The following is a 4931-nucleotide window of genomic DNA, read 5'->3' as shown; positions in this document are numbered from 1 at the left end:
TTCTTTCACCATACTTATTCAACCTGTATGCTGAGCAAACAATATGAGAAGCTGAGTTCTATAAAGAAAAACGCGGCATCAGGATTCGAGGAAGACTCATTACCAATCTGCAATATGCAGATGATACAACGTTGCTTGCTGAAAGTGAACAGGATTTGAAACATTTACTGATGAAGATGAAAGAACACAGCCTTTGGTATGGATTGCATCTCAAGGAAGCTGTAGCTACCACATAACATGGATGAACCTTAAGGACATTATGTTGAGTGATATTAGTCAGTCACAAAAGGAGAAATACTAAGTAGGACCACTATTGTAAAAGACAAAGAAAAAGAACCCATACTAAATGGGGGATGGGGAATTCTTTGCTGGTTACCGGGATGTGGGGGATGGGGTGAGGAGAGGGATGGGAAGGTGGAGCACAGGGTAGGGAATAGACACAGGATAGTTTGGGTGATGAGGAAGGGAGCAATACAAAAGAACGGGGAGGGGAATGGGAGAACAATGCGAATGGGAAAACAATTAGGCAGGCTTGCATGGACTAAGTGGGACAGAGGTAAATAATGATGTATGCACAACCTTGGAACAACAGGGCTCTGGGATATGGGGATTCAGGCATGGCTGGAATGGGCAAAAGGAGGGAAATAATATTAAGATGCTTGGCTGTCTTTTGAATTTTGGTTTCCATGGCATACCATTATAAAACAAACACTTGATGGGGATAGAAAGGAATAGCCATAAATATCACCATAGAAAGCTTGTTAAGTCTGTCTTCTGCCTATAACTGATTACAATATCTAAAATGGAGCTACAATGTGCCCAGAAAGGAGGCTTCCTGTGGAGCCTCTGCATTACATAAAACCATAGGTGGAATCCTGAACTGCATCCAGAATTTTCTGAGGTGGGAAATTTCCACTTGAAAGGACAAGCAGACCAGCCTGGAGAGTCTAGAAGAACAAAAGATACTTCTTGAAAGAAAGACCGAGAGGAAAAATACAAAACAATAACAACAGTCCAACTGACTACTACAAGAACAAGCAAGTTGCTTGGCCAGAAGACATCAAGGCAAGTGGTTGGGTCCCCTCAAGGCAATCCCCCTTCCAAGACTATGACTCAATGGGAATACACAAGCAGACATGCGCTCTGTCTGACTGGTGACCATGTTGGTTACCAATAAGGGGAAGTGAGGTAAAGACAGCAATGAAGCTGTGAGCTAAGTCCTACAACGTTCAATAGACTCCTGTAAACCTAGGTGGAGACCTGGTTGGCCAGCAGTGTGGCAAGACCTGGGGACTCTTGGGCCCAGAGTCAGTGACAAAACCACAGAAGATTAGAGTGGAGAGTGAAGTGTCCAACTGATAAGAAAAGGGACATATGCACAAGAACACCCACACTTGCAGATAATACCCACTTGACCTTGTTCAATGGCTGGATGATCAGAGCTCAACTAGAAGAAGAAAGAAAAGGAAAACAAGAGTAATCAGATACAATTTGATTAACTTGACCTGCACCTATAGATGCAGTAGCTCAAAAGAGGGAACAATTCTTTACAGCGAGGATCATTCCCACACCCTCGACACACAGGGTAGACAGGGAAGGGCAACTTGAACATTGACTACCCAAAATGGGGGTGCTACAAAGGCAAGAAGTGGCTGGCTTACAAGCTTTCAAGAGGGAGTTTAGATCCAGAGAGCATGGAGGAAGGTAGAATCTCCACTGAGTAGTATCCAATCTGTCTGGGCGAAGCTGATAAAAGGAGCACTCATGTGGCACAATAGTGAATAATTATTCCAGGACAGACTGTGAGGGTTGGAAATGTAAAGATACACATTTTGTAACAAAAAGAGTGGAGTGATTGATTTTGCAGTTCAGGAGTGAAAGTCCCTGGGACCATTAAGGGAGAAGAGCAGAGTGCAGGACTATACCCAAAGAAACAGTGATGCCAGAGATGGAGGCAGAGACAATGACATGGAGAGATGGAGTGGATGTGGACTGTGAACCCAGAGAGGGAGAAGGGCTATGTGCTGACAACCAGGGGACTGGCTTGCAGTGTATACCCTTTGGTTGGTTGATGATGCATGGAAGGGATTGTAACTATGGCAATGAAATGATATATGATATGATGAAAGTAAAGCTAATGTTCTCCCATGTAAACTATCACATAATTCACAATAAAACTTTTTTTAAAAAAAGAAAAACTTTACAGAGTTGCTATGACAAGTCAATGACACACAGCAACAACAACAGCTGGGAAAAAGTTTCATTATCCATTTTCCTCATAGGAATGGTGAAAAGTAGAAATGATGACAACCCTTACTCTAATAATTACACTTTTGAACTGAGGCCCCAAAGTATATTACTATATTAATGTCTACGCATTGTAACTCATTCCCTGGTCAGTGAATTAGAAGTTTAAGTGTCATTATTTGAAATATATACATATATATATAAAAGAAAAGCATTTAAATCAAGACTTACCTTCTTGATGCTTGGAAATAATTAGTACAATGGACTAATGAACTACATGAACATTAGTCTCCATGACCCTGAGACCAGAAAAACTAGATGATGCCCTGCTACCACTACCAACTGTCATGAAAGTGATCACATTAGAAGGTACTGGTATAGTGGAGAAAACTATGGAGCAAAACTCAAAATTATTAAAAAGACTTGACTTACTAGTCAAAGAGAGACTGGTGGGATCCCAAGACTACAACGTTTGGTCACTTTCCAGGGCTGGAACAAAACTCACCCCCTTGGCTCTATATTCAGCCAAATTATAGATTGACACAAGCCATGAAATTTCCAATAACCTCATAGACATGTGAAAGCTGGACAGTGAATAAGGAAGGAAGACCATAGAAGAATTAATGCTTTTGAGTTATGGTGTTGGAGGAGAATATTGAAAGTGCCATGGGCTGCCAAAAGAACCAAAAGATTTGTCCTCACCACATAGAATACATAGAAATCAAATTGACTACATCCACGGAAAGTGACGATGGAAAAACTCCATGTCATCAGTCAAAAGAAGACCAGGGGAAGAGTATGCAACAGACCATCAATTACTCATATGCAAATTCAAACTGAAGCTGAAGAAAATGAAAACAAGTCAGCGAGAACCAAAATATGACCTTGAATATATCCCACCTGAATTTAGGGATCATCTGAAGAACAGATTTGATACATTAAACACTAAAGACCAGAATAGTTGTGGAATGACATCAAAAACATCATACATGAAGAAAGCAAAAAGTCATTAAGAAGACAAGAAAGAAGGAAAATGTCAAAATGGATGTCAAAGACATACTAAAACTTGCTCTCCAGTGTTGAGATGTTAAAACAAATATAAAAATTAGGAGGTCCAAGAGATGAACAAAAAATTTCAAAGATCAGCTCAAGAAGATAAAGCCAAATATTACAACAAAATGTGTAAATATCTGGAATCAGAAAAATAAAAAGGAAGAACACGCTCAGCATTTCTCAAGCTGGGGGAACTGAAGAAAAAGTTCATTCCTCAACTTTTGTTATTGAAAGATTCTCTGGGCAAATTGTAGAATGATGCAGAAAGCATCAAGAGAAGATGGAAGGAATACACAGAGTCACTGTACCAAAAGCAAATAGTTTATATTCAACCGTTTCAAGACATAGCATATGATCAAGAGCCAATGATACTGAAGGAGGAAGTCCAAGGGTTAGTGAAAGAATTGGCAAAGAACAAGGCACCAAGAATTGATGGATTAAAAATTGAAATCTTTTCATTTTTCAAAAATCTTTCAAATCTTTCAAGATTTCAAAAAATTGAAATCTTTCCACGGCCTCTTCTGAATCTGGCTTTAACCTCTGGAAATTCTCTGCCAAGGTATGCTTGCAATCATTTCTATGTTACCTTTAGCAAAGCTTTACTCGCATAGGATTTCAAAGAGATTGTTCAAAGATTTCTGCATTCCATTGGGTCACCTCTCTTTCGACTGGGCACAAATACAGATGTCTTCCAGACAGTCAGCCAGATAGTTGTCTCCCAAATTTCTTGGCAGAGATGAGTGAGTGCCTCCTGTGACATCTCACATTCTTGAAAATTTTCAATTTTTGTTCCATCAATTCCTGGTGCCTTGTTTCTTTTCTAATTCTTTCAATGCACCTTGAACTTTGTCCTTCAGTATCATTGGCTCTTGATCATATGCTACCTCTTGAAACGGTTGATCATCAACCATTTCTTTTTGGTATAGTGGCCCTGTGTATTCCTTCCATCTTGTTTTGATGCTTTGTACATCACTCAATAATTTGCCCAGAGAATCCTTCAATAAAGAAAATCTGTAATTTATCCTGGACACAGAGAAGCTAAAGCATCTAGAAGAAATGAAATAAAAGAGTTGAACAGAAAATTTCAACGAGCAGCTTGATAACACAAAGTACAGTGTTATAATGAAACACACGAAGACTTGGAGTTGGAAAACCCAAAGGAAGTACACACTCAGCATTTATCTAACCAAAATCACTGAAGAAAAAAAATCAAGCCTTTGGTTGTAATACTGAAGAATTCTATGGGCAAAATAATGAGTGACTCAGGAAGCATCTAAAGAGTCACTGTACTAAAAAGATTTGGTCTATGTTTAACCATTTCAAGAAATAGCATACAATCAAGAAGTGATGTTAGTGAAGGAAGAAATCCAAATTGCACTGAAAGCACGGGCAAAAAACAAGGCTCAAGGAATTTATGGAATACAAATTGAATCATTTCAACAAATTGATACAGTGCTGGAGATGCTCATTCATCTATGTCAATAAATAAAATTTTCATGTCTGGCCAACCAGTTGAAAGAAATGCATATTTGTGCTCATTCTCCAAAGAAAAGTGACTCGCTGAAATGTGGAAATCATCAGGCAGCATCGTCAATATCACATAAAAGTAAATTTTTACTGAAGATCATTTG

The sequence above is a fragment of the Chrysochloris asiatica genome, unplaced genomic scaffold, assembly GCF_000296735.1.
Source record: "Chrysochloris asiatica unplaced genomic scaffold, ChrAsi1.0 scaffold00236, whole genome shotgun sequence".
Lineage (NCBI taxonomy): Eukaryota > Metazoa > Chordata > Mammalia > Afrosoricida > Chrysochloridae > Chrysochloris > Chrysochloris asiatica.
This window is presented reverse-complemented; position numbering follows the sequence as displayed.